General features: G+C 45.4%; 1 long non-coding RNA gene across 2 annotated transcripts; it reads left to right on the top strand.

The window, feature by feature from the left end:
- The first annotated feature begins 2,144 nt into the window (after positions 1-2,144).
- Positions 2,145-9,019, top strand: LOC140578539 (uncharacterized). 2 transcript variants are annotated; one of them, XR_011982799.1, is made up of 3 exons: positions 2,145-2,832; positions 8,588-8,685; positions 8,800-9,019. It is a non-coding gene; the product is annotated as an uncharacterized lncRNA (long non-coding RNA). The 2 variants fall into 2 exon arrangements; XR_011982798.1 differs by having other exon boundaries at positions 8,572-8,685.
- The last annotated feature ends 5,513 nt before the right edge of the window (positions 9,020-14,532 follow it).

Here is a 14,532-nt window from a genome sequence, read left to right as displayed (position 1 = left end):
GGATGTTAATTTGTTCGACCGGGCATCAAGCTGCTGCCAGATTTTGAAATCCCGCGTTCTGCACGTGCACAAAAGTGTCCGCGAGGGACGTGGATAAAACTGTTACAGCTGCTCTGCACTACTCAGTTTTCACATGGTTTTCAGAACGAACATAAAAAACAATGCACGATATAATTTATTGTCATATCAGCGCAAATGCACATAAAATACGTACGCATTAACATAATAAATCATGTTTGTTTCGAAATAATCATCTGTATTCCATTTATTATGTTGATAACAACAATGTTGATATTTGTAAATAAAACTATATTTCCTGCACCTGTCGTAGTCGTCCAAATAACGTCAAAAAAATTACGTTCAAATGTTGAATGTCATATTGACGTGCAAGTTGGGTCATGGATGGACGTTCAAATTGTGGACCTAGTTTGGACGTTGTGTAGTGAACGGCTCTGGGCGTGGTCGCTCCTTGCGATGTTAATGGGGAACACCTGTGATTAGGATTGGGGGTGGGGGGAGGGGAGGGGGAGTTATAAAGAGGACGTCTATTTCGGGGGGGGGGGGAGTGTTCTTTGTTCGGTGTTTTGTAGAGAAACTTTGGGGTGCTGGGGAGCTGTCAGCAAACTGTGGTGTGTCCGTCGCCGGTGGTAGACCGGCCGCGGATGAAGCTAGTTAGTTACGGGGGGGGGTAATGTTTTGAAGGATAGGCATCGTGATTTAAAAGGCTGGCAGCAAGGTACAGCGGGTTAAAACGACCCCTGTTGATCAAGGAACCCCAACTTCCCCTTCCCTGGAGAATGCGGGGGGGCCGGGTGTGCTTCTTCCCAGGGGAGTAACCGCTTTTAATATTGTATATCTGGAATGAATGAGAGTATGTATGTGTGTATGAATTTTATCCCCGGATTACGGTCGTGAGTAGGAGGGCGGGGTTAGAAGGTGCATCGGGAATGGTTTGTTTGCCGTGTGTAAGGGTTTGCACGAGTGTTGTGATTCTAAGCTTGCTGTGCTGCACACTTGGATTCTGAGTGGAGTGGGGGGGGGAATTGCGGTTGTATCATTCCTGGTGAGATGTGTGTCAGCCCTCGGGAAGGGGTTGTAATCCGGAGAATATTTAATAAAGATTTTCTCATATTTTGGCGTCCTTATTTGGCTGGACCTCCCCAGCCTCTTTAAATAAAAAAAGGTGGTGGCAGCGAACTTTGACAAGGTGCTCTAGTGAGTATACTTGTTACAGTTGTATAGATGTCCAGAATTGGTCATGGACTGACGGACCTAATATAGACATGATCTGCACGCCTATCCGACGTCCAATGTTTAGTGGGAAAGTGAAAAAAAGAGAGCGGCATACTTCACAGAGGCGGAGTTGGAAGTTTTAATGCACGCATATGAGGAATTCAAGCCAATAATAATGAAAAAAAGCAATACGGCTGCATCGGCTAAAGAAAGAGTTGGCTTGGCAAAAAATAACGGACAGAGTAAATGCGTGTGTATTAAATTGCAAATTTGACATCGCCTCCCTTTTTATTATAATGCAAAATAATTAAACACTTAAACTCAAGCTGGCAACCCCTGGATTTTTGGTGGATATTTGGTGAAGTGGCGGATCCAAGTGATTTTATCCACGTAGATTCCACGTGATGTTAGACATGCAACATGTTCTAAATTAACGTGGAAATCATGTGGAATCCATGTGCAATCCACGTGAAATCAATTTAGATCCATTTCCTTCACCCTCTGAACATGGAAGTCATGTGGGAAATAGAAACCATTATCTACTATTACTCATCATATTGATTGATTTAATTTTAGATACAATCTTAATTCAAACAGGAATACATATGGTTATGTTTTTTTTCCATAAAAATGACAATAATAATGAGTTCATTAACTAACATTAAAACATCCAAAATGTCCAGAGAACATTCACCTTCAGCTCTGATACACACGAATGTAATAAAGCAAACATACAGGGCTGGTTTCTTAAGTTTATTAAACAGCTTGTTAGGAACCATAAGAACATTGACAAATAAGCTAATTTTAATTTTTTTTTGTTATTAAATAAGTTATTGCACTCATAGACATTCACAGAGCTGTGCGAGGGGAATGCCAAAATTACATTTTTATACCAGAAAATGTTTTAACATTGAGAAAATCCATTTCAAGATGTTAATCGTTGTACAAATATGTGTCAGAATTGTTTCTCAAATTTTCATTATTTTGCAGTATATTTAACATCAGTGTGTGATTCTAATGGGGACCTTCAAAACTTATAGAGATACTGACCTATATAAAGAATACCAATTGTAATCTATATGTAAATGTAAAGAATCAGAGTGCAACTTCTCTGCCCTTTCTGTTGTGATCTAAACACATTGCCCAGTCCTTCTTGAATGAATTAATATTTAGAGTAATACCTTATTTTATCATTTTATAATTTTTAGATTGTGCCAATACATGTATAGAATTTCTTTTTATGTTAGTAATACATATAAGCAATATCATACAAACAATATAATACAATACTTTGTTCTACATATTAAACATTCATTTAGTTCAATTATTTTTATTTGATATTCTAATCACTGTTTAACAGTTTTTTTTTTTTGGATTGACATCTTAAGCTGGCAAACGGTAAGCATTAACAAGCAGGAGGCTGGTGGGGGCGGGGCTTATACATTTCGTCGTATAAGCGTCGCAAACGTTTGACGCCATCCAGTTTTGAACCGGTATTAACTGGTTTTAACGTACGCAAACTGCATCCCTGAAAGTAGTCTTTCGCGCTGGTTTCTCCTGTCTGCTGTTACCTCCTGAGCGATTATCAGGTTTTCCCATGTGAGTAATTCAGATTTTAGTAATTTTCAAGACTGTTTTTTATTGAATTTTCTAATTTTAAATTTCAGCTAAAATCACTTATAAAAGTGACTAGCGCATAATATTACATTTTAAAAATAAGCAATTTCGGTCGATTCTGATGTGATTTTGATGTTATCTTGTATCCCTCACTAAAATATCTGCTTATAATATTGTGGCAAAGCTCCGGAAGGGACTCCAAGGCAGGCAGCTTTTGTTGAACAGCCTCTTTATTAAATAATTTAGCTTTGAACAAAGCTGTTGGGGTAGCCGGTGCACTATCCATGCCTCATTTACATGAATTGGTAGGAGCGTTATACAGCACACAACTCAGCAACGCCCCCTCCGCTGCCCTTCATTCACACTGCCGGTCCACTCCCCACTACTGACAACCTTAATCCCGATTATGGGAGCATGCACACCAACCATACCAACTAATACCTAAGATAAGGACATAAACTAAATAAACACAAGGCAAACTTTAAACATCACGAAACACTCTATTAAGGACAAAACCAAGACCTAATTAACAGTTGAACACCGGGGCATGCTGGGAAATTCGTGACGCCACGCACCAACTCCAATCGGATCGCCACATTACCCCCCCTTAAGGGAACAGCCGTCCCCGGCCGTCCCAACTACCCAGAACAAAGTCCCGCAGGCGATCTGGTCTCCGGCGTTGTCTCCGTAGGGAAAATGGCACAGGTCCTGTGGCGGGAATGGTGCCCTCGCTACTCGCTCCGCCAACAGGTCCTCTCAGGTCAGCAGCATTCAGCCTAGTGGCCGGTGATGGTGTAGCTCCAGTTACCAGGGAACCTGGTACAGTTGAGTCGCCGCGCTGAGTGACCCCAGGGACCACAGCAACGTGGTTTGGGCGGGCATGAGGCCGATACGGTGCCAGCCTATCCCGGTGAACCACCACAGTCTTCCGGTGGTCCGGCTGGCGCACCCGGTAAACGACTTCAGTCACCTTGTCTACTACCTCACCTGGCCCCTTCCAATGACTGTCCAGTTTTGGATTCCGTCCCTTCTTCCGGGAGGGGCAGTAAACCCAAACCTGGTCCCCGGGGTCAAAGTCCCGCCCCCTGCTTCGCATGTCATATGCCCTCTTCTGTCGTAGGGTGGCGGCACCCTGCTGCCCCCTGGTCAGAGCATGGGTGGTCCGCAACCGCTCCCGCAGCTGTCGGAGGTACTCCGGCCCGGCCCCCCCTGGTATTTCTGGCTCCGGTGGGGCGCCAAAGGCCAAACTGGTGGGGGTACGGAGCTCCCTCCCAAACATCAGTGCAGCAGGAGTACAACTGGTGGTTTCCTGCACTGATGCCCGGTATGCCCACAGGATCAGGGGCAGGTGGCGATCCCAGTCACGTTGATGGTGGTCCACAACGATGGCCAGCTGAGTAGCCAAGGTCTGGTTGAATCGCTCAACCAACCCATCACTCTGAGGATGAAGAGGAGTAGTGCGCGTCTTGTGTACACCAACCAGCTGGCATACCTTCCCGAACACCTCCGACTCAAAGTTCCGCCCCTGGTCGCTGTGGAGCTCTTCCGGCACGCCAAACCGGCTGAAGAACTCCTCCACCAGTTTGGTTGCGGTAGTGAGCGCACTTTGGTCTGGGACCGCGTATGCCTCGGGCCACTTAGTGAAATAGTCCATGGCCACGAGCACGTACCGGTTTCCCGCCTCTGTTTGCGGAAATGGGCCAAGTATGTCCACCCCGACCCTCTCCATGGGTGCTCCCACCACATAGGGTTGCATGGGAGCCCTTGACCGCTGACCCGGTCCTTTTTTTGCTGTACAGGCATCGCACAAATGGACGTACTGCTCCACGTCCTGCCTGCACCCCGGCCAGTAGAACTGGGCCCTCAACTTCCCCAGAGTTTTGGTAACCCCAAAGTGCCCGACCCCCACAGCACCATGTACTGACCGTAGTACCTCCTGCTGGAGTGCTTGGGGCACCAGTAACTGCCATACGTCCCTGTGACCCGTTGGGTGCTGCCACCTCCGGTATGCAAGCCCACATTTAAGCTCCAGTGATCGCCAATGGGACCGGTAAATCTTGAGCTCTGGCCCTTCAGCGGCGACCTGGGCCCATTCTGGACAGTGCCGTTGTTGTAGCCACAGCAAGACCTGTCCAAGAGTGGGATCAGCCACCTGTGCCTGGGCTAACCGGTCTCTGCTGAACTCCTCCAGTGGGGGGGGGCTCACGTCCATTGCCGCCACTCGCTGCTCTTGGTGTTCCTGCTCCTCAGCCCGCCGGCAGTGACGGCATTCCTCCACCTCGCAGGGCCGCCGGGACAGAGCATCTGCATTCCCGTGCAGCCACCCCGGCCGGTGCTCAATGGTGAAATCATACTCCTGGAGCTCCTCCAGCCAACGAGCGAGCTGCCCCTCAGGGCTACGGAAACTCAGAAGCCAGGTCAGGGAAGCGTGGTCGGTGCGCAACTTAAAGTGCCGCCCATGGAGATATGGACGGAAATGCCTGACCCCCCGCACGACTGCCAGCAGCTCCTTCCGGGTGACGCAGTAATTGCGCTCTGGTCGACTATTGGCCCGGCTATAGTATGCAACCACTCGCTCCCCGCTTTCCGTTGGTTGTGAAAGGACAGCTCCGATCCCCTCGTAGCTGGCGTCAGTGTCCAAGATGAAGGGTAGGGTCGGATCTGGACACATGAGCACTGGGGCCTCTCCCAATGCCTTCCGGAGCTGCCGGAAGGCCGCGTCACACTCCTCCGTCCACTCGAACCGTCGCCCCAGCTCTGTCAGGTGGTGGAGTGGTCGTGCGATCGAAGCAAAACCCTTCACAAATCGGCGGTAGTACGAGGCCAGCCCTAGAAAACTCCGAACCTCCTTAGTATTGGCCGGAGTGGGCCAACCTCGCACCGCTGCAATCTTCTCGGGATCAGTTGCTACGCCCTGCCCACTGACCACATGCCCCAGGAATTTGGTTTCCCTCCTTAGGAATGTGCACTTCCTAGGGTTGAGGCGTAGTCCCGACCTCCTAATAGCCCCCAACACGGTTCTCAGGTTCTCCAGCGCCTGATGGTAGGTCGGCGCGTGTACCAGTATGTCGTCCAGGTACACCACGCACCGGCTTCGGGGGATGTCTGCCAGTACCTGCTCCATCAGGCGCTCGAAGGTGGCTGGGCTATTACAGAGCCCGAAGGGCATGACGTTGAACTGCCACAGTCCTTGTCCCACGGAGAAGGCGTCTTGGCCTTGGAGTCTTCGTCCATCTCGACCTGCCAGTAGCCGCTCCGTAGATCCAGGGACGTGAACCACGCCGACCCCGAGATCCAATCCAGTGCGTCGTCAACTCGCGGCAAGGGATAGGAATCCTTGCGGGTAACATCATTTAGACGACGGTAGTCAACGCAGAAACGCCAGCCCCCATCTTTCTTTTTCGCCAGCACGGCCGGTGCTGCCCACGGGCTGTTGGAGGGAGAAATCACGCCGGCGGTAGCCATTTCCCTTACTTTTTGTTCTGCGATTTCCCTCTTGGCGAGAGCCAGGCGGTGAGGCCGCAGTCGGATGGGGGTAGCGCTTCCCGTGTCGATGTGATGTCGGACGAGGGAGGTTCGGGTACAATCCAGGTCGGAGGCCGCGAACAAATCCACATTCTCCCCAAGCACCGTCTGCAACAGCTGGCGCTGCCCCTCAGTTAGCCCTGCTCCTTCATGTGCCAGAAGCTCACGGACTGCCTTCCGAGTCTCCTCTGACGGCTCGCTCCGGGGTGTAGCCATCATCGCCCGGGGTTGGAGCAGTGGTTCGTTGGTCCTGCCACGCCAGAGGGAGACAGTGCACGCCCCGAGCCGCAGCTCACCTTCCGACACATCCACCGTTGCTCCCCAGCGCAACAGCAAGTCCAGCCCCACAATGCAGTCATCAGTGATGTCTGCTAACCACACCTCCTGCTGAAGGGTCACCCCACCTGCGCTGATCTCCACCATCTTCCTGCCCCGTATGGCTGCGGGTGCTCCGGTGACCGTCACAAGGCGGACGGCCGTAGTGACCCAACCCTTAGGCGATTGCCCCTCCGTTCCCGGCAGTACTCCCGGCCGGACCAGCGTGACCGTTGATCCTGTATCCACGAGGGCCTTGCAGCAAACACCGTCTAACCAACACAACATGTAGAGACCTTCCGTCTTCCCCAGACGGCCCACTCTCTCCTGTGTGGTTGTTTCCTTTGGAGGGGTAATCGCCTGGGGGGGAGGCGCACCCCTCACTGCGCAGCCCCCATGGCGTTTCCCGCCTGCTCCCCTTGTAGACTCAATGGCGTTGGTGCAGGGCAATTCCGAGCGAGGTGTCCAATGAGGCCACATCGAAAACAGGCTCGCCTTTCCGGTCTCCTCGCAATTGATTGGGCCCTCGCCTGTCTCGCCTCCACCTGCTCTGCCATCACCTCCTCATCACAGCCTCTGACTGGAAGTCGCTGCTGCCTCATTGATGCCGCTGCCACTGTCGCCGACAGAATACCCTCGGCTCTCTCGGTCTCTTGTAAAGCCGCCGCCAATGTGACGGGTGCCTGCAGTCTGACATGCTGCTGTAGCCGCTCAGGAGTCACCGCCTTTACAAAGGCGTGGAGCGCCAACTGCTCATGCGCCTCCGGTGGGAACTGTGGGTAACCGTCCCTGGCAGCAGTCAGCAGGTCCCCTGCCATCGCTCCCCATGCTTCCCCAGGTCTCCTCCGGCGACTCGTCAATGCTTCGCGAGCCACCTCAGCACTCTGCCGCCGACCGAACCTCTGCCGCAGAGCTGCTATCAGTCGGTCACGGTTTCGCTGTTCCGCAAGGGGAAGGTCCAACAGAACCTGAAGCGCATCACTCTCCAGTGCCAAGGCCAGATGTACTGCCACCTCATGTGGGCTCCAAGCGTTGTGCTATGCTGCCAACTCAACCTGGGCCAGGTACGGCTCCAATGGTACCCGCCCATTGTATCGTGGCAGCTTCACCACTGCTCGCCCCACCTGCATTGTGGCGCAAGCCTCGTTGGGTAGCCCGCCCTCGAGCAGCGAGTAGTGAGGTGGACTAGCATAGCGTGCCACTGCCACTCTGCCCTCGGGTCGCCCTGCAGTGCTTGAGCCCACTGGTTGTCTGGGGAAGGCACTAGGCTCGGTTCCCCAGCTCGCTGTTCTCTGGGCTCCTTCCTCGAAGTCCTCTTCTGGCTGGTCCATCCCACTTCTGACACCAACGTGACAAAGCTCCGGAAGGGACTCCAAGGCAGGCAGCTTTTGTTGAACAGCCTCTTTATTAAATAATTTAGCTTTGAACAAAGCTGTTGGGGTAGCCGGTGCGCTATCCATGCCTCATTTACATGAATTGGTAGGAGCATTATACAGCACACAACTCAGCAACGCCCCCTCCGCTGCCCTTCATTCACACTGCCGGTCCACTCTCCACTACTGACAACCTTAATCCCGATTATGGGAGCATGCATACCAACCATACCAACTAATACCTAAGATAAGGACATAAACTAAATAAACACAAGGCAAACTTTAAACATCACGAAACACTCTATTAAGGACAAAACCAAGACCTAATTAACAGTTGAACACCGGGGCATGCTGGGAAATTCGTGACGCCACGCACCAACTCCAATCGGATCGCCACATTATGAAATCACACTCGTATTGTATCTACAACAATTGTGTCAGACATTAATTGATCATAGTTTGAATACCAGGTAGATCTTATTTGCCTTTTGTTAATCATGTGAAATAGTTCTGTTCTCTTCTAGATTCTTTACCAATTCACTTATGTGTCAACTAAACATGAAGGGATCACAAGGGGATAAAATATCATTTGAGAAGACAGCGCTGTGCAAATTAATAACTGGTAAGTAATTGAACAGTGGTCCTGTCTTTTTTTATATCAACATAATGATTGTATTGATACATTGAAGTCCATGCATCTGAATTATACTAAACATTTTTGTCCTTTGATTGACAGACAGTGTAGTAAAGGCCCATGATGTTACAGAAGCCTTTGCCCTCAGCATCATTGCCAACCGGTTGAGAAATGCACCTAAGAGGAAAGAAAGACTGGACACAATGTAAATGTTATTGTATTTTTGTTTATTTTGGTGTTTTAGACAGTTGTCTATCTTGTCTTAGCTGTTCTGTTTGTTTCATTAGTCTTAATTAGTATTGGCATTTTTATAAGTTATGTCAGTATTATGCACTACACTCAGTTTTTATGTGCATTTTGTATTGTTTGTTTTGAAATATGACTAAATAATTGATAAAAATATGACAAAACTTTTATGTGATTTGTGTCTGCTTTTTAGACATTTTGAACTTTGTGGAATTTACGTTGAACACAACATGTATTTTCCACGGGCCAACATCCACATGAATTCAACTTGCCTTTACACCTAAATTCCACGTCTTTTCCACGTGGTGAAAACACGTGGATTCCATGTGTCAACATCCACGTGGAATTCAACTTGCCTTTTACGCCTAAATTACCCATCTTTTCCACGTGGTGAAAACACATCTTTTCCACGTGGATTCCATGAGTGTGTGCCCACTGGGATGGCATGCCAGTGATATCCAGCGCAGATACGTAGTCGGGATTATTAATAGTAACGCATCTGGTAAGGTAAAGTTGGATTACTACATGTACAATATAATAATCTATACCACAAGTGTATCTGCTGAGGTGTGGCATGAGTAAATGGTGTCCTGTAGTTGTGTTCTGGGCATACAGCAACTCTGCAGGATATAATAGACTTTGGATATAACGGACTGTTTTGCCAGGTCCCTTGAAGTCCGTTATAACTGGATTTTACTGTACAGGAGGTAAATGCAAATAGACACGTTATTTATTAGCGTAACCAGTGGATATAAAGCCCCCAAGAAAGCTGATACGTGGAAAGATATCACCTTCTCTGTGAACGCTGTGTGCCAAATAAATCTAAATGATCTTCAAACATGCGTTCCATTATCAGAGCACGATTGGCAAGCTCTTCAAGAAGTAAAAAAAAATGCCATTTTGGATAGCAAGGCCAATGCGCAGAAACAGACCTATTTATAATCCGCATGATCGCCGTTACTACCGAAAATAATTTTTACACTTTAAAATTATTTTTTACATTTTACTTTTATAAATTATTCAAATACTATCGTTTAATATGTATGGAAGTCCATTTCCGCCAGTAAAAGAAAAAAAAATGAAATAGAAAGTCGAAATAACGAGATGGAAAGTCGTGATTACGAGATAAAAAAATCGAAATTACGAGATAGGAGGTCATAATTACGAGATAAAAAGCCGAAATTATGAAATACAAAGTCATAAATACGAGATAAAAAGCCGAAATTATGAGATACAAAGTCATATTTACGGGATTTAAAAAATCGAAATTATGAGATGCAAAGTCATAATTACGAGATAGAAAGTCATAATTACGAGATAAAAAAAAAATCGAAATTATGAGATACAAAGTCATAATTATGAGATAAAAAGCCGAAATTATGAGATACAAAGTCATAATTACGATATAAAAAGCCGAAATTATGAGATACAAATTCATAATTACGAGATAGAAAGTCGAAATTATGAGATACAGTCATAATTACGAGATAAAAAAAATCGAAATTATGAGATACAAAGTCATAATTACGAGATAGAAAGTCATAATTACGAGATAAAAAAAAATCGAAATTACGAGATAGAAAGTCATAATTACGAGATAGGAAGTACGCATGCGCTCCAGTCCAGCTGAAGACCTGTCTTCGCCTCATTGGCGTCAATGTGGAGAGACGCAGTTCAAACGTAAGCCATTAGAAGTGATGCTTTTAAATGTTAGATACAACTGCCAGACTGTAAATCCCTCGTTTCACTACATTATTGTTAGTTTTGCTGGACTGAGTGTCTTGATCTTATTCAAAGTTCAGCCTTACATACTGTTGAGTTTTATCATCAATGTCGTACGTTTTTAATGTGGCGTTAGTGAAGCGAAGTACCTCTGTGGCTTTTCCAGTTTAGTTGATTGTGGGGCATATGTGTCATACCGATTAGTCACACATAAATGATCTCATAAATAAATATAAGGTGTCACAGCTAACATGTTTAAGACTAATACTAATGCTGCATGGATATATCGGGTTGTTCCCGAGTTTAAAATGCGTTGCAGCATTTGGTTGCATTACCTTTGCTGATGTTGCAGCAAAAGTGTGGCCATTTGTTACGTGTACGTGAGTATAATTAATTGATATATCTAAGACGGAAAATACAGAAACGAAAAAACGGGTCGTTTTCTCCATTTTCACTAGACCAACTGTAAACGGGAAATTGAGAAACGGCTTATTTCGCGCTATCTAAGAAGTCAGAAAACGCGTCGTTTTCCGTTTGCCTGGACGTGGGTTGGGTTATAGGTGTGCCGTCTGTTATTGGCCAGGTACATCGCTAAGACCACGCCCCCTACCTGATCGCTGTAGTTTCGGGTCTCTTCTGACCTCGGGACCGCAGGAGTTTCTTTGTAAATTATTTATGAATTAAAGCTGTCTGAACCAAGATGACGTTTAATCATACTTCAAAATAAATAGATAAATACATAAGTTTGTCTTGGCCTTTGACCATAAAATGTTTAATTTGATTGAGCATATATCTCATGTAACATATTGTAGTGCTGGCAAGGTACGTGGCTCTGCATTGCGGAGCCCAGTAACAGTTCAAGAGCATGCTGGGAAAACTCATTTATTCTGGTCAATTATCGTTGATAGTTGTTGTGTTCCCGATTGTCGTGTGTGCCCTTGCCCCTGTCATATGTGATCCCTGTCAGATCCTCACGTGTCTTAAACTGGTGTGTGGATTACCCACCGTGTGTACCTTACTGTCTGGCGTCTGACCTCCCTGTGTTTCCCAATTATATGCAGTTTGATGGAACAGTATTACATATACCTACAGTGCATAATGCAGAATGCAAATAGTGTTGTTAGCTATAGAAACCTGATGCTTATCTATATCAGGTCATGCTATGCATCTCGGTGTAAACAGCAACGTAGTTCCTACCACCCCCAGTGCAAATAATATTGTCAGCCACTGACGCATGGGTTCAAATAGCATCGTCCTAAAATATGAATATAAGCCTAGTCAAATAATAATCTTTCTGTATTATTATTCTTCTGCTCTAAAGCTCTGAATTAAATCTGGAGTAGTTTGACATAACCATATATATATTTTTTTTTCATTTGTATTTTGTTGGTAATTGATTGAACATCCAGCCAAAACTGTTAAAATAAACTGTCATAACAGGTACCAGATCATCCAGTGCTGTCATAACCTGCCTCACAATAATAAACAAATCCAGTGATAATGCCACTTAACCTGCTTTAAAGTATTGAATGTGTGATGTCAGAGATCATATTTAGAAAATCAGAAAACCAAGAGACTTTGTTAAAGAAAAGCTTTTGTTTTATTTTAACATGAAACTGACTGTCAAAATAATTCAATACCAAGACTGTTGAATAATTTGGAAACATCAACTTTGTCAATTTTATTCTTGGTCACATTTAAGCTTTAATTTTAATTGTATCTAACACAGGCACAGAGGAATTTGAACTACCTCAAGATGGATGAGCTTAGTGATTTCTTAAGGTCACGGCATGTGCCAGAGGAAGACATGAAGAGAATGGAACAGGAGAAGGTAGGAAATGCTCACTTTTGACAAATCACACATAAATATTAAAAACATAACTTCAGAAGAGCTTTGTAAATATCTTGAACTATGCAGATTTTTAATTATAATTTAATGCACTTGATAAAAGAACTGATTAAGTATTTGTTCATTTTAGATTGATTCCACTGTCATAAACTTAATGACAGATGACCAGCTAAGAGAGTACCTGCCTTCCTATGGTGACCGACTGGCTGTTTTTGGATACTGCAGGCGTAAGGAAATAGAACCCAGTAGTCGCAAGTCAAAGATCTGTGAACGACTTAGAGCAAAGATCTCAAAAAACAAAGGTGATCATATGTCTGAGAGAGAGTGTCAAAACCCAGCAAAGAATGCTCAGAAGAATCAGAGAAAAATTGAGATGGGATGGTTGCTTTTTAGAGAAGGGGTATTTGTGCAGGTACGAACCAAAAAGGGTGGTGGAACCAGAAAAGAAAGTGTGCCAAAGGAGACTAAAAAACTGGGTTTGATTGAAAAGGCTGTGCAGTTGTTTTTTCCAGATGGAAGAAATTCAGAGGGGAGCCTTACTGATTTTGAGATTAATTTAACTGACTTTCAGCAGCATTCATTAGAAGATGGTATCACAGTCGGGGAAATGTATGAAAAGACCAAGTTACCGCTCATACGTTTCTATTTAACAACTAAGAGAAGAGAAAATGTCAGTGGTGTAAATCTGGAGGAGAGTAGTGTTTCAGTTGCAAGAGAAGGTGAAGAGACACCTGACAGACCTAATATCTATTGCCACTCTTCAGACACTTCAACAACCGAGGCTGTGGAGATAAATACTTCAGGTGTCATTTATATTGGAAGCAGCGCAATGTTTGGAAATGCAAGCAATGAGAGTAATTCCCTTCTTTACTCCATAGTCGACCCAATGGATGCATCCAGTTTGCCAGAACATGAACCATTACTTCATGTAGATGCTTTAGAGCAGGGGTGCCCAAACATTTTCCCTTAGTGGGCCAAAATGAAAATCTATCGGAGGACCGCGGGCCAAATGTAATATTTTACACAAAATACAAACACTAATAGTAAAGTAAAGTACTTTTATTTATCAAACAGTTATCTAACCTTCCTTTCTGTGTAAATAACATTAAACAAAATATGACAAATAAGTCATATATAGGCATTTAGAGCACGTCTAAACTTTTGTAATCACATGTAGTGCAAAATGTCAAAGAGTGCATGTCCAACAGCAACACAACAACAGTAGCAACAATATAATCAACAAGTCCCTTGTTGCCTGTGAAGTTTAGCCAGCAGCTCCCTGGTCTTGTTCTTTCGCGCATCACCTTTGAATTGCGAAAATGCTGCGTGCTTCGTCTCATAATGACGACGAATGTTATACTCCTTTAGTACAGCAACAGACTGGTTACAAATAAGGTAGACCGCTTTAGCATTTATATTAAGTGAAAAAATATTCTTCCTCCCAGCATTTTTTAAAAAGTCTTTTGTCTGTGTGCCACTGACGATGCCGCTCCATGTTGATAGTTGCTTAAGCTAGCAGCCCGGTGGTGACCCACCACAAACTGGTTTGATCCCGTCTGGCGGCAGCAAAGACTCATGGGACTTTTTGTAAATTGTTAAAATATGACTATTTATGAAGTGTGGAAATGTACATATGTGCACAGATATACTCTACATTACCCTTATAGTTGCTTGTATTTCAATTTTAGTCTTAGATATTTCAAATGTAATCAAAACACCATGAGTGAGGACTGTATAATATACAGTCGAACCCACTTATCTCATCCTCGGTTAACTCGCAAACCCTATTAAGTCGACGTTTTTGAAGTGGAACCGCCAAATTCCCTTATTGCAAAAGCATTTCTCATCGGTTATGTCGATTCTTTTATGTCGCCGAACCCTAATATCTCGAGCACGAAAGAGGGCCAAAATCGCCACTTAACATCGGTTATCTCGATCCCCGTGACTAATCACAGGGTGTTCTGACGAGTTGAGCTACCTATCGAGACGGGCTATCGAGCCTTTCTGCGCATGTGCAG

This window comes from Paramormyrops kingsleyae, chromosome 15 (assembly GCF_048594095.1).
Source record: "Paramormyrops kingsleyae isolate MSU_618 chromosome 15, PKINGS_0.4, whole genome shotgun sequence".
In the NCBI taxonomy this organism is placed as follows: domain Eukaryota; kingdom Metazoa; phylum Chordata; class Actinopteri; order Osteoglossiformes; family Mormyridae; genus Paramormyrops; species Paramormyrops kingsleyae.
The sequence above is the reverse complement of the archived record's forward strand: the minus strand, read 5'-3'. Positions and strand labels throughout refer to the sequence as shown.